The sequence below is a fragment of the Eleutherodactylus coqui genome, chromosome 9 (assembly GCF_035609145.1).
Source record: "Eleutherodactylus coqui strain aEleCoq1 chromosome 9, aEleCoq1.hap1, whole genome shotgun sequence".
Taxonomy (NCBI): domain Eukaryota; kingdom Metazoa; phylum Chordata; class Amphibia; order Anura; family Eleutherodactylidae; genus Eleutherodactylus; species Eleutherodactylus coqui.
In genome coordinates, this window is record NC_089845.1 from 70,036,115 (window position 1) to 70,059,018 (window position 22,904).

General features: G+C 40.9%; 1 protein-coding gene across 1 annotated transcript in view; it reads left to right on the top strand.

Moving 5' to 3' along the window:
• The first annotated feature begins 17,712 nt into the window (after nucleotides 1-17,712).
• The window catches only part of LOC136579155 (cadherin-19-like), a 176,284-nt gene continuing 171,092 nt past the window's right edge, over nucleotides 17,713-22,904 (top strand). Inside the window, exon 1 of the mRNA XM_066579503.1 lies at nucleotides 17,713-17,799. The gene's annotated coding sequence lies outside the window, so the exon portion shown is untranslated. The remainder of the gene's footprint in view (nucleotides 17,800-22,904) is intronic.

Genomic DNA, 22,904 nt, shown 5'->3' on the forward strand with positions numbered 1-22,904 from the left:
GGGCTTAAAAAGATAAGCCCTTACCTGAAAATCATCCTAAAATGTGTAAAAAGTTTAAAAAAAATATACTCACCTTATCCCGGCAGAACGATTTTAGCCCATTGAATTCAATGGAGCTGGCTGTCATTCAGCTGAGAGCTGCGCTGAGCCAATCAGAGGCAGCACTCACTCACCCATTCATGAATTCATGAATGGGTGTGAGTGAGAGCTGCCTCTGATTGGTCAGGCTGTGACCAATCAGAGGCAGCTCATTCAGCAGGCGGGGATTTTAAATCCCCGGCTGCTGAATACTACAGAGAGCAGTTCAGGAGACTCCGTCTGCCGGGACCAGGTGAGTATATATATTTTTTTTTTACACATTTCTGAATGAATTGCAGGGAAGGGCTTATATATTTAAGCCCTTCCCAAAAATTCATTGTGCGATCGCCGGCAGCCCATTGCTTTCAATGGAGCCGGCTGTATTGCCGGCTCCATTGAATTCAATGGGCTAACATCGTTCTGCCGGGACAAGGGGAGTATATATATTTTTTTTACTTTTTACACATTTTAGGATGATTTTCAGGTAAGGGCTTATATTTTTAAGCCCTTCCCGAAAATTCGTCCCGCGCTCGCAGGCAGCCCATTGCTTTCAATGGAGCCGGCTGTATTGCCGGCTCCATTGAATTCAATGGGCTAACATCGTTCTGCCGGGACAAGGTGAGTATATTTTTTTTTTAACTTTTTACACATTTCTGGATCAATTTCAGGTAAGGGCTTATGTTTTTAAGCCCTTCCCGAAAATTCATCCCGCGCTAGCCGGCAGCCCATTGCTTTCAATGGAGCTGGCTGTATTGCCGGCTCCATTGAATTCAATGGTCAGTGCTCGTTTAATCGAGACGAGCACCGCGTGGTGCTCGTCTCGAGTAACGAGCATCTCGAGTACCCTAATACTCGAACGAGCATCAAGCTCGGACGAGTATGCTCGCTCATCTCTAGTCCTAAGCTCTCACACATGACCTGAAGGTTTCGAATTCAATCCCCGCACGGTTCGGGTAGGTTGACTCAGCCATCCATCCTTTGGTAAAATTAGTACCCAGCTTTATTACTAGCACAGATCCTTATGGCACATCATGATAACTCAATCGCCACATTGTAGTATATTAAAGTTAATATAATGCATTAAATGTCAAGTTAACATTTGCTATACCTGTAGCTGTGCATCTGCACTACTCTTCCTGTCAAAAGTGACTGAACCCCCATCAGAGGCTCCAACTGACAATGTGCAGAGAGCTTTATTCTTCACTCTAGTGGGAAATATTGGAGAGTCTCATCAAAATCATTGTTCTAGTGCAGTTTATTGTAACATAAGAGAAAATATGTATGATGTATTAACTTTCATAGTACTGTATATAGTCATGTCTATGCACTTATAATGCCATTTCTGTTGTCATCAAATTTTCCTTTTGTTTAGTATGAAGGAGAATGCACTTAGGCAAATGTGTTTAATAGTAGGATTACCATATAATCAGAAATAGCTATTTTAATGTAATACAATGCATAATACAGAAAAGTCTTATGTCTACATTCTACACAGGTCACCAATCTTGGTCTAGTATTTCTAATATAACACTATGTTATGTAGATTTGTTAAGCGTAAGTGCAAGCCTAATGATAGTGTAATATTATTAACACATGCACTATGCCATCTTTGAAAAGAAAGCTATAAATTGTGCTCTATTCTGCCTGTCTTTTTCCAACTACAGCAATGTAATTATTTAAATTAGATGTTGGAATGGCCTAAAGATCCAATGAAAGTAACCTAATGATATTTTGAAGCCAATTAGGAACCTATCTTAGAAGCAAATGCTTGAAGATGTAAGAAATATGTCTTAACAAGTTCCAGTCAGCAGTTGATGTTGAATATCTCATTTATTAATATGGATTCTTATAATTATAACGGGAGATTAGGAATACTATTTTGTATGTTTCACTCTTGTGGTTTGAATATCTCTAGACAATTGGATCAACGACTTAAGATTTGCTTTTTTTGAATAATTTTTTTGAGTAATTCTTTCTTTATTGAAAATATTTTTAAATAATTAACATAACAAAACAAACTTGAGAGTTAATATCCTAGGTCTAAGAACTAAGACTCGGTAGACATATTACATGCAATCGGTAAGAGAAAATGAAACTTTTTACCGGAGGACTCCGTATTTAAACCCCGACGCGAGCCTCCTCCGTGAACCTTCCCGGATTCTGCAAATGCGACCACCGGCAAAATGCCGGACACATGCGCAGGAGCCCAGGAAATTTAAAATCTCCTTGCTCCCAGCAACCAACAGTCGCTGAGAGCCTGGAGCAGTAACCTCACTGAGCAGTCCACGGTCACGTTATAAAAAGGTAGCAATCTACCTTAGGCCGGTCTCACATGACTGGATAGGAATTACAGATTTCGCATGCGTCTGATCCGCAATAATACGCAGATCAATCGCATTGGATTACACAATTCCGCTCACATTAGTGGGTTGGAATTGCGTAATCCACTAGTAGAAAAGAGAACGCAGCAGGTTCTATTTTACCACAGATATCTGCAACATAGAGCCCATTGTGCTCTATGGTCGTGGATATACCCGCAGTTCATACGCAACTAATTGTGTAGGGGCTGCGGGTATCGTGTCATCACTAAGCGACGGTGTGGGATATACAAACAAAAAAAGGTGTACTGCACATGACCGCCTGTGTGAGTAGACAGTAATGTGCAGTATATTACACTTCCGTCTGCAGAGCCACGGCCAGGCTCACAGCTAGGATCCACTGTGGGCCTCCGCAAGCGGATTCCACATATGGCTGCATGAGCCCAGCGCTATTCAGACCGATACCTGTAGTATGTAATTTACAAGAAGCCCCGGGAACACTCACCTTCCTGCAGCTCCAGGAGCAGCTTGTTGAGCGCCTTCTGTGTAAGACTGCCGCACCTCAGCAAGCTTACGAAGCCTCACAGAGCGCCACTTTTTACACCCCATCCCAGCCACTGAGGTCGAGAAATACCTCCCAAAAAGCATGAGAGGAGGGGGGATACCCGGTTTTATTGCCCCATGTGCCCATGCCAACCAGGTCCCCATAATTACCACTGTCTTTTGAAATACCACACAGTTCACATTATTACTTTTATCTAAGATTTGGGGAACGCCAGAAAGGGGAGGGGGGAAAGGGGAGGGGATATTTTTAGGGAGTCAATTTCTATTCCGTACAAGTGAGCAATGGGGCCTGGAATTTATTCAGTTGTGCACTGCAATCCAACGGGTGTTCCCTCCATTATAGGCCTTGCAATGTGTCCTGTAAGTAGATTAGGGCCACAATGGGTATGTTTCTGAACTCGGGACAAATGGGGGTATCCATTTTGAGGTAAATCGTCTTCATTCCTATGTAAACTGTACAAAAAAAAGTTTTTAAATTGACAAAATTGCCAAAAAAAATGAAAATCGTAATTTTTTCCTTCTGCTTTGCTTAGATTCATTTAAATACTGTGGAGTCAAAGTATGCAGTACACCCCTAGAGGAATTCATTAAAGGGTCTAGTTTTCCAAAGGGGTCATTTAAGGGGGTTCCTTATCGTTTTGGTCGCTCAATGGCTCTATAAGTGGGCAATGGGGCCTGGAATTTATTCAGTTTAGGCCTTGCGATGTGTCCTGTAAGTAGATTAGGGCCACAATGGGTATGTTTCTGAACGCGGTACAAACAGGGGTAACCATTTTGGGGTAAAAGTCTTCATTTATATGTGTGCTGTACAAAAAAAAACTTTTTAAATTGACACAATTGCCCAAAAAATGAAAATCTTAATTTTTTCCTACTGCTTTGCTTAGATTTATTCAAAAATTGTAGGGTTAAAATACACAGTATACTCGTAGATGACTTTGCTAAGGGGTCTAGTTTTCAAAATGGGGTCATTTGTGGGGGTTTTCTATGGTTTTAGCCGCTCAAGAACTCTACAAGTGTGCTATGTGGCATAAAAGGCCTTCAAGCTAAATTTATGCTCTAAAAGCCACCGACTACTCCTTTCATTTTGTGCCCCGTTGTGCATCCAGACATAAGATTAAGGCCACGATGGGTATATTTCTGAAAACAGGACAAACAGGGGGATCTATTTTGGGGTGCAAGTCTTCATTCATATGTGTGCTGTACAAAAAAATTTTTTAAATGACAGAGTTTAAAAAAAAATGAAAATCATATTTTTTTCCTTTTGCTTTGCTTTTATTCATTCAAAAACTGTGGGGTCAAAATAGGCAGTACACCTGTAGATAAATTTGTTAAGGAGTCTAGCTTTCAAAATAGGGTAATTTGTGGGGGGTTTCTATGGTTTTGGCCACTCAAGAGCTCTACAAGTGTGCTCTGGGGCCTAAAACGCCTTCAAGCAAAGTTTCTGTTCAGAAAGACACTGACTACTTTTATTTCGGGCCCTGTTGTGCATCCAGATATATGATTAGGGCCACAATGGGTATGTTTCTGAACACAGGACAAGCAGGGGTATCCATTTTGGAGTGTCAATCCTCATTTTCATATGTACTATAGGAAAAAAATGTCTTTAAAATAACATATTTGCAAAAATATGAAATTTTACTTTTTCTCCTCTAAATTGAATTAATTCCTGAAAAAAAAAAAACGGTGGGATCAAAATACTCCTGCCCCCCTCAGTCAATACATTAAGGGGTGTAGTTTTTAAAATAGGGTCATTTCTAGGCGTATCTATCATTCTGACACCTTTGAGCCTCTGCAATCTTGGCTTGGTGTAGGAAAACAAAGTTCCTCAATGCTGAAAAGTAATGTTAAATTTGTATGTCTCCTAAATGCTTTAAAAAAAACACAAAAGTTTTTCAAATGTGCATTCAGAATAAAGTAAACAGATGGAAATATATATCTTAGCAAAAATTCGTACAGTATGTTTGCACATATTTGATATATTACAATTGAAAATGTGAAAAAATAAAATTTTTTTCCAAATTTTCCCAATATTGGCACTTTTGATAAATATACACAAATTATATCGGACTATTTTCACCACCTAAATGAAGTACAATATGTGGCGAAAAAACAATGTCAGAATCACTTCGATATGCAAAACCTTTACGGAGTTATTCTATGTTAAAGTGACACACGTCAGATTTTCAAATTTCGGCCTGGTCATTAAGGCGCAAACAGGCTTGCTCACTAAGGGGTTAAACTGTTCAAAATTAAAGACTCTCTCACTTATTTGGATCCTGAGATATTTGAAGAACGAGACAATTTTAATTGATGTTCTTCTAAGATGACATTTGCCCCAATTTATAATAAGAACAGAGAGCTTTCCCAAAGTCAGCACGGCTTTTCTTAACAACTGTGGTCAGTTTTTCAAAAACAGCAGCATGTCATCCATGTAGAGAGAGATATTATTGTATAGCTGCCCCCGCCTAAGACCCTTAACCTTGTAAGATGATGTTATACCAATATAGCAGCGCTAACACATGTTGCGTTAGTACGCTACTGCGTTAATGAGTTGTGGCTCAGTGTGACTTGGCGTGTCTACACTCAAAGCGAATGACTCTTAATAATCAAATCAGGATTTTGTCTTGCATTAGGTAGAATTATAAATAGAATCCATTGATTTCAATGGATTCAATCACATTCAATGCGTGTATTTTGCATGCGCAATTTCATCGCACAAGAAATATGCAGCATGCTCTATTTTTCTAAGCATTTGGAAAGAACACATCTTAAAGGCATTAAACTAATTGGCTTTTTCAATCGCTGAGAGCATTGGTGCATGTTTTTTGCATACACAAAAAGTACAGTAAAAAATGCAGTTGCACATGCAATTATGCAACGCCTGATGCGCAAAAATGCAACGCAAGTATGATTCTCATCATGTGAATCCTGCCTTAATGTAAAATGTAATTGTCTGGCTCTCTAAGGGGCTGGAAGAACATTACAGCATCCAACAGCTGTTATATCATTTCAGCGGTTCAATGGGTTTTCCTATTGAGATACTATATTTTAAAGTAATATTTCCCTGGGCCTTCAATATCCCAGAACATACAGTTATCCATAACAAAAACAATGTCCTGCAATAGTAAATACCTTCTGGTTAATGAACACATCTGTGTATGTCTTTTTCTTCCCCTCAGGGAGTTTTTGTACTACAAGATTTCCGTATATCCAAGAACAAGATCCACATTCGCTATTATTTATAGCATAATGCAAACAGATTCCATTTATCAAGCTTGTACTCACTGAACCTGGAATATAAGCATTGCAATGTAATTATACAGCGAAAATGGCACGGTACTGCTCATGCACCAGAAGCCTTTATCACAAGTTGTAAAAAAAAGCATGAAAAGCATTATTTTACCCCATTATAAAGCACTGGCGCGACCATATCTTTAGTATAAAGGCCAATCTAATAAATAGATACCCTAGAGATGGAAAGAATTGAAAGCAGGGCACTAGGATTGCTGTACTGTGGCTTATGTATAGGTAGAGTAAAAAAATGGAGATGGTTGAATATAGAATTTTCTTTGCTTTTTGCGCAGATTGTGTTATAACAACTGACACAAGTTAAAACATTTTTTTATTCTGCTGGAAAATAATTAAGGGCAGAGGTTAATTGCTTAAGATGCTTTAAAACGGCAGGACTCATTCTGAGCTCGCTGCACTAAGTGACTTATTAATAAGTGGAGTTAAAAAAAAACAGATAGAAGGAGTAAAAGTCCATGTAAGTGCTCTGCTTTTGTTTTGTTCTTCACTGTTTTTTGAACTTTGAGGCTGCTTTCAGACAGGCGTATTTTTGCTCCATATTTGGTCTATGTTAAGGGGACCCTAGTATGGAGCTAATATAAATCTATAGGTCTAATCACATGGATGTATTTCTACAGCTGTTTTTCGAAACTGCAGTGCAATCTGTTTTTTGCCTATGTGCCTCAGAATTTATATTATTTTCTATTGGGCAAATAAGGATCAGTATTTGCCCAATAGAAAATAATAAAAATATGGATGAAAAATTGATGACATACGGATGGAATGTCTTTTGAATCACTTCCGTAATACGGATCCATATTACAGATGTGTTTTATACACTCGTCTGAAACCAGCCTGATAATGGATAGCACGTTTGGAAATTTATTTCAGTGTCTAATTTGCCATATGTAGACATGACTGGAGTAGGAGTGCCAGGGTAAAAAGTGTAGATGTAAGCATGTTGCCCACCAAAAAGCTTGTAGTGGAGATATCAAGGCGTAAAAATCAATCTTGAGAGCAAATGACACTCTTCAGAGGGGCATGCAGCTCACCAAGCAAGTAGTTAGTGGGATAGATAAGGAGGTTGGAGAAAAGGATCAGGAGGAGCAGGCAAATAGTTGAGTTAATGTAGCTAGGGGGATTTGAAAGAGTTCCCAGAAAAGGAAGGTCAATCCTGTTTCCATACTTCCAAGCGAAATTGTCAAGTTAGGGGATGATACAAGGGCGTCAGTCTTTGTAATGACAACCCTAGTGTATACTACTCTCCGTAACACCCCACTAGCAGTCAGAGGGACGGTAATGCAGGTAGGGTGAGACAGATAGTGGTCATAGAGAATTCTATAATCTGGAAGATAGACAGAATAAGTTGCTTCTTGTGCCAGGGTTCGACATGTGGTGGAACAGATGGATAGATTACTGCGAGAGGCTAGTGATGAGTCAGCTGCCGTGGTCCATGTGGAAACCAAACTGCATTCTGCAGATAATTGCACCTAAGTGGAAGAGAGTGTGCTATGCTAGGGAGAAGACTTCTAACAAGGATGGTGTTTAAGCGAAAGATGAGTGAGGAAGACAAGGCAGAAAAATAAAGGTATATTGGTTAGATAAAAGTCATATTTTATGGGTGGGTATACAAGGGAACAGTCGGGAGAGAATTAGGGCAGTGGATAAAGAGATCCATGTGCTACAAACACACAATGAAGACCAATGTGCCCATAAAATTTCAAGGAATTACATTCCTGAAAATGAATGTGGTAAATTGGTCTGAGTTCTATGCGATGTGTGAAACACTGCACATGTGCATGAACTATTCTCATTTGAGACATGAAAATAGTTGGGAGGGGTATTGTCTCTCCTTGAGGAGAGCACCTAGAAGGTGAATGAGGAAACGTATAAGGCCATGCATGCTCCTCTGGGTAATATGCAAATAAGGAAGATGGAACAATACCTCTGCAGCGCCACCTATTGGATGGCAGCATTCCTTCAAATCAATGTACAACTCTTCATACAGGTCTTAACAAAGATTGGGAATTGAAAACCAAGCCAGAACCCATACATAGACAGCTGTTTCGGGGTGTTTGCCCCTCATCAGTGTGCAGTAGGATTCTGGCTTGGCTAGTTAGAGGCCTGTGAAGTGAGTTGGGAGGGGTATTGTCTCTCCTTGAGGAGAGCACCTAGAAGGTGAGTAAGGAGACTGAAAATAGGAAATGCTGTGTTTTTTTATTTCACAGCATTGCTATGAAAGAACATCACTCTTATAAATAGACCCATTGCACACAATGGAGTCTATTTTTGTGCGAGCTTTGTGCGCAAGAATAAATATGGCCTCAGGCTACCTTCACACATAACGTCTGAGCTGCGGAAATTCTTTTGCTTTTCTGAAGATGGACAGAGTTAAGGAACTATGTGGAATTTGCTACCGTTTTTGTTGTGGATTTTGTACACGTATTTGCGTTTTTATGTACAGATTTTCTGCTGTGGAATGTATTGTGTTTTTGTGATATGGTAGTATTTGTTCCACATGAGTTCACACTGTCAACTTTTTTTTTTTTAACATCAATAAATGCAGATTTCCAAGCAGTTTCAGTGCATTAGTGAAATGGAAACACTTCAAAATTTGCATTAAAAGTGTATTTGGAGATTTTTGTGGGGTTTTTATGTTCTCCATTGATTTCTATAGCAAAAATCTGCTGCATTTCTGTGTAGCTTCTGCAGCATAAGTAGACATGTTGTGGATTTGTAATCCGCAGCGTTTTTCAAATTTTGGGAGTTTCCGCAGGGGGAGAATTCCACTACGTGTGAAGGAAATTTGTTAAATCTCACTTACCTGGCTTGTACTATAAATGCTGCGGGATTCATGCAGTGATTTGACAAGCAGAAATTCCACAGCAGATCCTACATGTGTGAAGGCAGCCTAATACTAATACAATGTGATCTAAGACACAATTATAGGCAAAGACAAATTAGCAAAAGTAATAGTACAGCCAGTTGTACCAGTCATATCTTTTACTGAGTAAGGATCAATGGGTCAGGGTGAAAAACTAAGAGAACCCTTGAAAGCCCCCCATTTATTTGCTAATGCAAATAACTAACTAACTAACTAACTAAACAAACGCCCATTTACACGCAAAGACAATCTTTCAAATAATTGAAAGATTGACAGTTTTAGCAATCATTTCGCATAAAATTTTAATGGACACTAATGTCCATTAACACTTTATCAGCCTTCATTTCAGTGTAAAAGGGCCTCCAGAAATTGTTTGCAGAGCACAGCATGTGGTCTGAGCTCTGCACATAACTCTATTGTTCTCGTATGGGCTGTTGGCAGAATACAATGCAATCTTTGACTTCCATGTAGAACACAGCATGCAGTCCCTGTTATCTCTCTCCATCTGAATGGTGAATTTTAAGCTCACCTTAAATCATCGCTTAGCCAAAGAGTGAACTATGGTAGCGTTTACATGCAATGATTATCGCTGATATGCCATTGTTTGAACAAATTTTGAATGATAATCATTGCGTGTAAATGGGTCTTAAGTTAACTCATCAGAATGCAATGAAGCATAAAACATTGCTTTATTAGAGTTGCACTAATTTTGTAGAGGCTGTGTCAGTCAACTAACTGTTGACTTTCTGGGATAGAAACCATTAAAATAGTTTTTTTTTTTTTTTTTAAGTTAAATAGAATGTAGTCTTGATTTTTAAAACAGACTGAAACTCAGGACCAGTATATTAAAGTGGTATATCAGTCTTTTATCAACTAACACATGATGGGTGGTAAATATTACATTGGTAGGGGTCTGAATACAGGCTCAGGCCTTAGTCAGATGGGCGTTTTTGTCGCCCGATTTGCACATGCGCATGCGTCCGGCGATTTTATAAAACCATTGCTTTGCAATGGTATCGGACACATGAGCACTTTTTATGCGCTCGTCTGATAAATTATAGAACAGAAATCGCAGATCGCACCTATCTGCGATTCCTGTTCTCTTCTCTATATGCGCTCAATGGGGCCGGCGGCAGCAGCGCCGACCCCATTGAGAACATATAGAAGACAAATCATTCTTCTCTGCCACAGCTGTGGCAGAGAAGAACGATGTTTGCCCATTGAATTCAATAGAGCCGGCAATACAGCCGGCTCCATTGAAAGCAATGGGCTGCCGGCGATCGCAGGATGAATTGTCGGGAAGGGCTTAAATATATAAGCCCTTCCCTGCAATTCATCCAGAAATGTGTAAAAAAAAATGTATACTCACCTTGTCCCAACAGACGGAGTTCAGGTCTGACTCACACCCCCTTCACACCCACTGCAGGCCGGCCGCGCTGAACTCCGGCTGCCGGGACAAGGTGAGTATATAATTTTTTTTATTTTAACACATTTCTGGATGAATTGCAGGGAAGGGCTTATATATTTAAGCCCTTCCCGACAATTCATCCCGCGCTCGCCCGCAGCGCATTGCTTTCAATGGAGCCGGCTGTATTGCCGGCTCCATTGAATTCAATGCGCTGGACAGCTCCGGCCCGTTTCTAATGAAACGCGGCTAGGAGCAGATTTTTCTGGCGATTTTTTTGGCCCCGGTCACGCGATTTGCGGATGCGGATGCGGATCTTCTTGCTTCGGCTCGGCGGATGTGCCTGAGCACATCTGCCGGCCCGAAGAAAGAAGATCCGGCCACGAAGAAGAGAAGACACGCACGGCCCGCAGCAGGTGAGTTTATTCTAATTTCAGCGTTCATGTCCGCGGGGCAGGAGGGTCCCGCTGCAGATTCTCCATGGAGAATCCGTAGCGGGCCTGATTTTCCCCGTGGACATGAGGCCTAAAGCTTGGGGTTTGGCTGCGTTCCTCTGACTGTGTTTATTCCCTTTGGTGATTTCTTTTATTTTAGTATTTGTAGATAGTAATTGTATTTATTTTTTTCTTTTATTTAGTAGAACCCCCACGATTTACCTTTATGCATCCTGGTCATTGTGGTCATTATGATGTATCTACATAGGATATATTCATCTGCTTCCCTATTTGAGGATGCATATTGTAGTGCTGAATATGATGTTTATCCTTTTATTTTTTTAAGGGGAACCCTAACAGCACTTTCAAACCTACAAAATCGACTCCAGCAGTAGGCTGTTCAATTACAGCTGTCTCCAACAATGCGTGTGTTATCTTTACATCAGAAAGCAAACCTGCAGAAAAAGTGTTTTAAAATTTCCTGTGTCACATGCTATTATCTATAATCCAGTCTGATGGGTGGGCTGGACTGTCTTTTCTGGCCACAGTCTTTAGTATAAACGCACCCAGCTCTGTTGTTGTATGCTACATCATCAATGAAACTATGTGAAATTTCACACGTGTGCCAGATGTTTACAGATAACTGACTAACGCATGCGCATATCATTGACCGCTTTTGTGGGTAGATAAGTCACACCCTTCTGCACATGCATTGGTTGGTGAACTTCTGATGCATGCCTTCTGGCTGATCCTCATACTACAGCATTATTAGTGTAATGTAGCTTATCAAATCTATGCAGGTGTACTGTTATGAAGGGATGGCTTCTGCTCCTGATATTTAAGTGCCTACTTCCACTTTGTGTATATAATAATAATTCTTTTTATTTGTATAGTAACAACATATTCCGTAATGCTTACAAAAACAGGGGGATACAGAAAGACAAAAGTACAAAAATACAAAAACCACGGTTACACATACTAATCAGTTGATGGAAACAGTAGGGGTGAGGGTCATGCTCAATGAGCTTACATACTACAGTTAATGGGGTGATACAGAAGGTTAAGGAGCTGGAGATGTGTATGGTATGGCGAGGTGGAGAGCGAGGGATGTTATACACATAAACAATAGTCAGATTTAAGCCGTGTGGTGGCTAAATCGGTATGACTGCAGGGGAGAGTTGATGGTGGCTAGTGGGGATTGCAGTCAGTAGGACACGGAGTGCATTGTCAGGCGGAGTACAGAGAGGTTTGGTTTAGGAGATGTAGTATGCCTCCCTGAAGAGGTGCGTTTTTAGAGCACGCTTGAAATTTTGGGTGTCAGGGATTGCCTGGATAGTTTAGGGTAGTACGTTCCAGAGGACTAGTGCTGCTCTGGAGAAGTCTTGGAGGCGGGAATAAGAGGTTCGAATTAAAAGGGGCACTCAGTCTGATTTCGTTAGCAGAGTTAAGGGCCCAGGCTGGGTGGTGGATTGAGATGAGGAAGGCAATGTAGGGCAGCACAATGCTATGGAGAGCTTCATGGATGAAGGTAGTGAGTTTAAATTGAATTCTGTATTTAACGGGCAGTCAGTGCAGTAACTGGCACAGGGTAGAGGCATCCGAGTAGCGGCTGGACAGGAAGATGAGCCTGGCTGCCACATTCAGAATTAATTGTAGGGGGTAGAGTCTGGAGCAGGGGAGGCCAATCAGCAGCGAGTTGCAATAATCGAGCCGAGAGTGGATGAGGGCAACAGTGAGCATTTTTAGCCTGTCCATGGTGAGATGACGGTGGATTCTTGCGATGTTCTTTAGGTGCAGGTGACACGTTTGGGCCAGAGTTGGATGTAGAGGGTAAAAGAGAGATCAGAGTCAAATATAACCCCAATACAGCGAGCGTGCTATCTGGGAGTTATGGGGGTGCCACACACAGAGATAGAGATGTTAGAATGTGTTTGGTTAGTAGAGGGCTGAAACACCAGTAGGTCAGTTTTTGAGAGGCTCAGTTTTAGGTAGAGAGAGAACATAGTGTTAGAGGCAATGGACAGACAGTCAGTGATGTTTTAGAGGAAAGGTGCAGAGATGTCATGGGAAGAGGTGTATAACTGGGTGTCATCAGCGTAGAAATGGTATTGAAGGGCAAATTTCCTGATGGTTTATCCAATAGGGGCTGTGTAGATTGAAAAAAAGAGGGGTCTGAGGACCGAGCCCTGGGGTACCCCAACAGCAAGAGAAAGAGGAGGGGAGGAGGTAGAGCCAGCAAAGGAGACACTGAATAAGCGGTCAGATAGGTAGGAGGAGAACCAGGAAAGAGCCGGTCCTTTAAACCGATCGAGCGAAGCATACTGAGAAGTTTGTGGTCAACAGTGTCAAATGCTGAGGAGAGGTCGAGGAGGATAAGTAGGGGGTAATTGCCTCTCAATTTGGCTGTCAGGAGGTCATTTGACACCTTTGTAAGGGCAGTTTCTGTCGAGTGTAGGGGGCGGAAGCCGGACTGTAGGGGGTCGAGAAAAAAGAGTTTTCTGATAGAATGCTTATAAGGCAGGAGTAAACCAAGTGTTCTAGTAGTTTGGAAATGAAGGGGAGATTTGACATGGGTCGGTAGTCAGCAGCATCAGTTAAGTCAGGAGTTGGTTTCTTTAGCAGTGGGGATATGATAGCATGTTTGAATGAAGAGGGGAAGATGACAGAAGTCAGAAGGAGGTTAAATACAGTGGTGAGATGGGAAGTAACCAATGAGGAGAGGGACCGGAGGAGGTGTGAGGGGAGAGGGTCACTAGCACAGGTGGTAGGACTAGCAGAGGAAAGCAATCTGGAGACTTTTCCCTCTGTCATTGGTCTGAGTACAGAGAGTGAGCAGGAGCTAGTACTGACGAGACTAGGGTTGGGGCTAGTATGCGAAAGGGAGGTTATTTTCTGTATATACTCGAGCATCCTCAGCAATCTCATTGAGAATGAGTAGTTGGTGTTAGCGCTTGCTGGATTTCACACAGCTGCTCACTTCCGGTTTGTGCTTGTGTTATATGTGATTTGGTTACATTATCAAACATGGCACTCTGCACACAGGGAATGAGGTCTTTTTAATTTAATAATTCTGACAACAGCATTTAAATGCTCTGATCAGTGCTCAGGAGTCCCAAATATCTCCACACCCACAGTAACATTGCGGGGAGCTATCTGAATGTCATAGCAGATGGGGGCCTCCTGAAAGCCCCCAAAATTGCCATAAAAGATTGCTGTTCAGAATGACGTGTATTACGAGATCAAGTCACCTGTAATGACTAAAGAAGAATATAAAGTGAAAGATCTTTTTTTAATTATTATAAAAAATTTAAAATATCAAAAGTTTAAAAATAGAAGGTTTTACAGTTATCACTTTGAAAAACAAAAATAAATAAATTAAATTATTAAAATATCACATTATTAATCCCATATGTTAAGCGCTTTTAGAAAAAATTTACACAGTGCCAGAAATGCGCTTTTTTTGTTCCCCCATTGCCAAGAAGAAATTGATAAAAGATGATCAAAAAGTCACATGTACCCAAAAGTATTACCAATAAAAGCAACAAGTCTTGCTGTAAAAAAGAGCTCCTGCACAATCTCATTGCCAAAAAAGTTAAAAGGTTATGGGTGTCAAAAGACGGCAAGAGAAAGCAATTTTTAAAAAGGTATTTAAGCATTACTACTAAAGATGAGCGAACACCAAAATGTTCGGGTTCGCGTTATTCGAAACGAACTTCCCGCGATGTTCGGGTGTTCGTTTCGAATAACGAACCCCATTGAAGTCAATGGGCGACCGGAACATTTTTGTATTTCGCCGATGCTCGCTAAGGTTTTCATGTGTGAAAATCTTGGCAATTCAAGAAAATGATGGGAACGACACAGCAACGGATAGGGACGATGTTAGCCCATTGAATTCAGTGGAGCCGTCAATACAGCCGACTCCACTGAATGAAATGGGCTGCCGGCGATCGCGGGATGAATTGTCGGAAAGGGGTTAAATATATAAGCCCTTCCCTGCAATTCATCCAGAAATGTGTAAAAATAAAAAATATATATATACTCACCTGGTGCCCGCAGACGGAGTTCAGCGCGGCAGGCTGCAGTTCTCCTGAACTGCTCTGAACAGCTGTGAGTAGTATTCAGCAGCCGGGGATTTAAAATCCCCGCCTGCTGAATAAGATGCCTCTGAATGGTCACAGCCTGACCAATCAGAGGCCAGCCCTCACTCACACCCATTCATGAATTCATGAATGGGTGAGTGAGGGCTGCCTCTGATTGGCTCAGGGGCAGGAGAGCTGCCCCTGAGCCAATCAGAGGCAGCCCTCACTCACCCATTCATGAATTCATGAATGGGTGTGAGTGAGGGCTGGCCTCTGATTGGTCAGGCTGTGACCATTCAGAGGCATCTTATTCAGCAGGCGGGGATTTTAAATCCCCGGCTGCTGAATACTACTCACAGCTGTTCAGAGCAGTTCAGGAGAACTGCAGCCTGCCGCGCTGAACTCCGTCTGCGGGCACCAGGTGAGTATATATATATTTTTTATTTTTACACATTTCTGGATGAATTGCAGGGAAGGGCTTATATATTTAACCCCTTTCCGACAATTCATCCCGCGATCGCCGGCAGCCCATTGCATTCAGTGGAGTCGGCTGTATTGCCGGTTCCATTGAATTCAATGGGCAAACATCGTTCTTCTCTGTCACAGCTGTTACAGCTGTGGCAGAGAAGAAGGATTTGTCTTCTATATGTTCTCAATGGGGTTGGCGCTGCTGCCGCCGGCCCCATTGAGCGCATATAGAAAAGATTTCTCAGGGAAGAAAGTTAAAGTAACCCGAACATCCAAACATCGTGTGGTGTTCGTTACGAATAACGAACATCCCGAACACCCTAATATTCGCCCGAGCATCAAGCTCGGACGAGTACGTTCGCTCATCTCTAATTACTACATTAACAGAAGACTATATAAATTTGGTATCTCCATAATCGCTTTGCTGCACTGATTAAAGATAACTCTCATTTTAACCGCACCGCGAACATTGTAAAAGCAAGCAATACAAATGCTCAATTGCATTATTTTTTTATATTTTGCCCCACTTAGAAATTTTTAAAACCTCAAAAAATTATATGGTACTTTAAATTTTACCCCATAAAAATACAACTTGTTGCTCAAAAAACAAGTTGATATCTAGTACTCAATGTGACGAAGTGCATTAACCTGGCTACTATTTTTTCTCTTTTGTAAGGCCGAATGCAGACGGCCGGGTCGGATTCTGACTGCGAGATTCTCACAGCAGGATGCGACCCTGTGCCTCTGCAGTCACCCGCGGCTTAACTATCCGGCATCCTCGCTCTGCTCTGCAGATGTGCCAGCTGGCACACAGTCGCACATGCACAGTGCAGAGCTGGCCCATCAGCGATCTCGCGGCAGTGCGAGCCTCTGTGAGGCTCACACTGAAATAGGACATGCCTTGATTTTGTTATCGCGTGAGTTTTCTCGCAATCAAAATCATGTCTGTCTGCACATGATTGCATAAACCAATGCAAGCCTATTGCAGCGTGCAACGGCAGAAATTCTGTGTGGAATCTCAACGCAGAATTTCCGCCCATGTGCATTCAGCCTAAGAAGAAACATTAGTCTCATTGCTATTCAACAACACATTGCATGCTTAAAATATGTATGTCATGGAACAAAAGTTCTATTCTAATGCAACAAATATGTCAACTTTCTTTCATTCTCTGTTTATTATAAAACCCCAAAAAAATTATTGAAAAGAAAAAACAAGTCCTCGTGCCAGAAAAAAGAAAAAAGTTATGAAATTTTGAAAGCGAAGAGGAATAAATGAAAATGACAAAAAAGGGCTGCAGCTGGAAGGCATTCAAATATTGAAAACATCTGTTACTATGAGAAGCTAGAGGCACATTTGATTGATTCTAATCTCTTCTAGAGTGATTCTAGACATTCAAATCATCATTTTTATTATTTTCATCTGCTAAAAACCCTAATAATATAAAACAAATACAAATTATTTGAAAATGATACGAATATACTGCTCTATCTGTCGGTGAAACATTGAAGCACAATTGACTAATACTGAAAATGATTACTAAAGCAATACTTAAAAAAACTCCTCATCATTGGTCAGTAGAGCTTCCAACTACTACAAAGTCAGATGCCAAGCAAGTGATCAATAGAATCATTTCCCTGCTTCTAAAGCCCTATAATTATATATTCACACCCCTTCAAATCTACTTTTTATTTTTATAAGTTCATGGATTTCAAACTTTTTTTCAAGTGTTTCATATCCATGAATTAAAAGAGGCCAAGAGTTAGGATGTGCCATGTAAAATAGTTCTCCTGATGGACTTTGATTTACTTAATCTCCACTATACACCGCTCATTATCTCCTGGTTCACAGATGAAAATAAACATAATGCAACATTTTCCGATAAAACTTCATTCTAATAATCTATTAAGTAGAAGATTTTCCACTGGGAGGCTGCAAAACTAGACAAATAGCTTTGTGACAGAGTCACACAGAGGACAGTGTCATTTAGGTTACAAATTACACTTGTACAAGATGCATAACTTACAAGGGTAGTCTTCTTCTTGAGCTTGAACTTTGCTTGCTGAAGCTTTCTGCATTTTAATCTAATGAGCTGAATGAACATCAGAGAAGTCTCATTATGCTATATACAAAAGTCCTTGTGTTCCGTGTTTACCACCCAATACACCCAAAATAGCAAGCAGTAAAATACTGGGAGTTTTGTAAAGCTGAACACAAGAGCTTTTTACTGGAAACAGGATGGGCGATGTGGACTTTTACCAAGCTGATACAAGACGAAAGTGTGTAAGTCTGCAATATTTTAACTTCCTTGAAAACATATTTTTTATATTTTGAAACTGAATATGAAAGAAAATTTAGCATATTAGTTGGACGCGTCGAATTAAAACATCTAAAATCCTATTATTTATAAGTAAGAAGTACATTGCCATGATATTGTGTATTGCTGTGTGTTATTTTATACAGATCTTTAACATTTGTGACTTCACACAATCTACACAAATTATGCTCCAATTTCATTGGAATCTATTTCTAATTAATGTTTTAGGCGAAAATCGTTTCTGGTAGAAACAAAGAGAAGTGTTATTATATAGTATTTATAGAATCACAAAACTGATTGACTAAGAGAGCCATATATATAAGTATGAACATGTGTTTTTTTAAAGTGAGAGCGTTCCTATGGGTTATGACTAGTATAAATTCATTTAGGAAATTGATGTGCAATGATTTATTTGTACAGTGTGTATGTTGAAGCCTGCCCATATGGAATCATGTTGTACTATGTTGTGGCTGAGAGTAAGTGAAAAAAAAATTCTGCAGCTTTTTCTATTTTTTTCTAACGTCATTTTCCATACAGCTTAAATAAATGGGTTAAGTTTATTATATGTGTTGTGGTGACAGTGACAATACTCCGTGAGTGTGTGTAACAATTTTACAAAATAAGACCACTTTTAGCGAAAAAATAGCTATTTGTTTTTTTTACTGTGTACGTTTATTTTAAATAATCTTTATTAACTTTTGTTTAGTCAATTATTTAGTCCCACTAGGGGGGCCTCGGATGTGATTGTTTGATTGTTTTTATAATGCTTTGGTATATTTAGTACACCTAAGCATTATTCCATATGAAGGGAAAATTGTCAGGCAATCGCTGGCACAGCCTAACAGGCAAACAGCCATGGCAGGTCTTTATGCGTTTGCTAGGCCTCTGGCAGACATGGCAAACCATCGGCACTCTACAGTTATATTCACAGGAGAGCTGATGTGGACAGACGGCGCCCTTCCCTCTGCTTAACCATATAGGTATACAGTTGCTATTGACCAATTAACCATAGAGAGTTTTAAATAGCTGAGATCAGAGTTTACTCCCTCCCACATAAATTCTGTAGGATCCTGGCCATTACAGAGGGAGTAGAATTTTGAGTCAGCACCGGGCATCTGCAGCGATTTTGCCAGCACAGCTCCTGTGCCCACGCGATGACCATAATTTGATAAACGCCGGTTCATACAATATATATTTCTATCACGGTGGCATAATGTGTTAAAGGTTCCTATTATGCATCAACAGGTGTCCATCTTTAGCTTATCTCCACTTTGGCTAAGGTGGAATCAGTCGAAACTTGCAGGTCCTGGGTTCAAGGCCCCTAAGGAAGCAAGAGGCTGGAATTACATGTGTGGGTTTTCAGCCAAGGTTAGGAGTAGATGCGTGAAATGCCAGTTTTGCTTGACATGAGTGTAAATGTGCCTGCAGTATGGATGAGTGTCCTGGCCTGTGGGTCTAGGGACCTGAGATTAGAACATCACAGATGCCTATGATGCTTTGAGTTTGGGTCAGTTGGACCGCAACACTTGTTTGTATTAGGATCACAAAAATACAACCGTAATACGCTTGTGTGAAACTGGTCAAAGGAAACACTGGTACAAATCCTCCCCTTTAGTTAAAGAAAGCTGCACGTGTAATCCCAGCTTTAGGCCAATTTCAGATGGCAGCAGTAGTTGTAATTGAAAACCAGCAGAAGTACAAATCTGTCCATTTTCATTTCTCCGTAGGTTCTAACCCTTTTTTTGACTTACAGATAGTGCTGCTCAATCTTGATCAGCCAGGCAATAAAATTGGCATGATTTTCGCATTTCACGATTTTGGTGAAATGTGGGAAAATCTAAGTTCCCATAATGTCTGCTACAGAGATCAGCATGCAGCCCGTGCACCTTGCTGATATAGGGATATATATATATATATATATATATATATATATATATATATATATATACATATATATATCCCTACTAACAGTGGGCCATGTGTTATATAGGCATATAAATGTGATGCAACTTCTCTGTCCTATGTTCAACTGTAAAATGGCTGATTGTTACACTGTGCCTATGTTCTATATGGTTAAGTTATATGATGCAGCCGTCCAATGAAACTGCTGCCTATATTCAAGATAGAGGACACATTTGGTGACAACACAATCTACATATATATATTGCTGCTGAGTATACTAGTAGAGAACTTAAACAGGGTTCTATTGGAGAGAGAAGAGAAAGTTGCTGCATCACGTCTATATGCTTATACAAAATATGGTCTGTACATTGGTAGAGGGTGCTGTTACGTGTGCTGCTGGGATCTGTAGTTCTAAGCTTCCTAGCAGCACAGCCCTCACAGGGTTAATTGATTGAGCTGGCTCGGTGTGGTACTTCCTGCTAGCCAATCTCCTGGGTCTGTTCTCACATATAAACCCAGCTCCTGGTCAGTCTCTGTCTGGTGTTCAGGGTGAGCAGTCTTGAATCCTTGTCTGTTGCAGCTTGCTTGTGATCTGTGCCTTGCAGTTCATGTCCGTTTGTACGTTTATTTTGTCTCAGTTTGGTCTGCTGAGTTTGTTTCCTATGTCTGCGCTAGGTTGGACCCTCTAGTAGATGTGTCTTGCTAGTGTAGGGACTGCAAGATACGAGGGGCCTTGCCGGGGCTTGCAGCTTAAGTTCATTGGCTAATGTATGACCTAACACCTCGCATTTATATTCACCTTATCATCTGCTATTAGTATTTGCATTGTGGCTGCTGTATGCTGTGTATTCTGTCTCTGTGTGTCCTATTGTTCAGTCCCTGTCATGTGGCATGTGAATGCGCCCTGTTCTGGTGCGTGGCTCCTAGGGGCAGCTAGGGCCCAGATCCGAAGACCGCTGGGCTGCCCTCTATTGGGGCGATGTCCCCGCTTAGGTGGGGCCAGGTTAACCTCCCGGTAGCACAGGGTCAGTTGCTTGAAACCTGTGTGCTACTTGTGCGTGCGTACCAAGTCCTCTTTGGTTGCGATTGTGTGGGCCCCGTGCTTAGTTTGCCCACACAATCATAACAGGTGCATTTCTGCTGCTGTCAACATAATAGCAGCAATGCTGATAGATAAAATAGATAGAATATTGCAGTTTTCTGTTGCCTCAGATGTTGTTCAAAATCACTAGTTCGGCTACTATGAATTATTTGCAGACCTTATGCAGCTATCAGTGGGGTTTGGGGAATTCAATTATGCTAAGCCAAACAGTGATAGCTCACAAAGATACAAGCTATACTCTGTGACCTTCTATTCTTATATATTGTGCCTTCCAGCGATTATGGCTTATTTATTTGGTGGTGCTTTTTTTGTTAATAAAAAATAAAACCAAACAGGGAAACAGCAAATACACACAGTGAGTGTCAGCTGCTGTAGACATAATTCAAAGTGTCTAGTCCAGCCACTACAAATTATTTTCAGGCCTTATACAGCTAGCAGTGGTTTTCTACAAACTTAGAAGTTAGCTGATAAATTATATGAAAACTACACTAATAGGTGAACAACAAAAATAAATAAAAACAAATCAATAAAAGGAGACAAGAAGAAAGCAAGGGATTGAGGATGTGTCATTGGTGGTGGAAGAGGTGGTAGAGGATGGGCCAATATGGCACTTCAAGCAGCTCTCACTCAAGCAATAGCTCCACATTCTACAGGAGGTGAGGGAAGCCCACTGTGATTCCTCAGAAGTGGTTTTACTGTGCTCTACAAAGTCATTGTGCTACAGTAACACAGAGTAATACCTCCTCGTCAGTAACCAACACAAAAAATCCTGCCTGCTTTGTGCCCCCACACTGTAATAACAGCCATTTCTGCCTCACATACTAATAATTTATTTCTGTGCCCTTCTACAAAGTACTAATGTCCACTTTGTGCCCAGAAAAGTAATAATACCCATCTATGCTCACAAAGTTATAGTCGTCCTTTTGTCTGAGTTTTTTTTAAATTCCTACACCCCAAGTATAAAAATAATAAACATTTCTTTGCTCACCTCACCCAATTCCCCATAGCTCCATTTTCAGTGCAGAGTATTTGTTGACAGGCTGAAGCAGCCTGTTTATGGGATGTCACAGGCTGCTACAGCCAATCACAGACATTAGTGCTCAAACACTGAGATCTCTGATCATCTTCAGCAGCTTGTGATTTATGGTAAACAGACTGCTGTAGACTGTCAATACCTTCTCACAGTAGAGACCTGAGGTGTAGCATTGGAGCTACAGTGAAACTGGGAGAGGGTGAGTATATCATTGTTTAATTTTACATATGTGGTATATGATTTTTTTTTATTGCACTTGAAAAACCCATGTACAGTAAAAGAAAGCCCCCTTGGTCCCTCTTCAGTGTAACAGAAACACCATTGTGACCCTCACCCTCCAAAAAAGGCCCCCTGAAATTTAGTCCCTTCCGAAGCTACATTGAACCTTCATCTAGCTAAGCAATAAGGGCACATAGGCTTCTTGATTCAGTAAACAACAGGCCTGCATTAACACCGACTGCCCGGTTATGTAGCCAGGAGTTTTGGGCCAGTGGCTTGGGATGGCTTCTTCTGGTGAAGTATGGGAGCCATGAATGCTGGAAAAGGCTCCTGTAAGTTACAGGCTAGAACCCTTTCACTGCTGGACAGGTGAAATATGGTCATGATAAAGAGTTGAAGGACAATTATTTAGGAGTTTAAGGGTATTTCAATGTAAACATTGAACACTGTAGCATGCATAGTATATATAGCAGGGCTATGAAGAAGGACACATTACACACTGCGCCCACTGAAGGATTTCTGACATACAACACCTCATGGGCATTCTGCAGTTACAAGAAGGAGGCAATTCAAATGTTTCGTTAGTAAGTTCATGTAAGTGAAGCCCAGTAATAATAGTGGTGAGGGGGCCTCCTAGCTTGGAAGCCTGGGTGTAATTGTGACCCCTGCAACTTATATTACTATGCCACTTGTATCCTATATCAAAATAACAAGAGCTTATTTAAATAGGAAGGCATGGATGCACTACATGACAGTATGGCGCATGGGCCCCTTGGGGTCCCTACGCATGGATTTAATTTTTGTGTTGTTCAGCA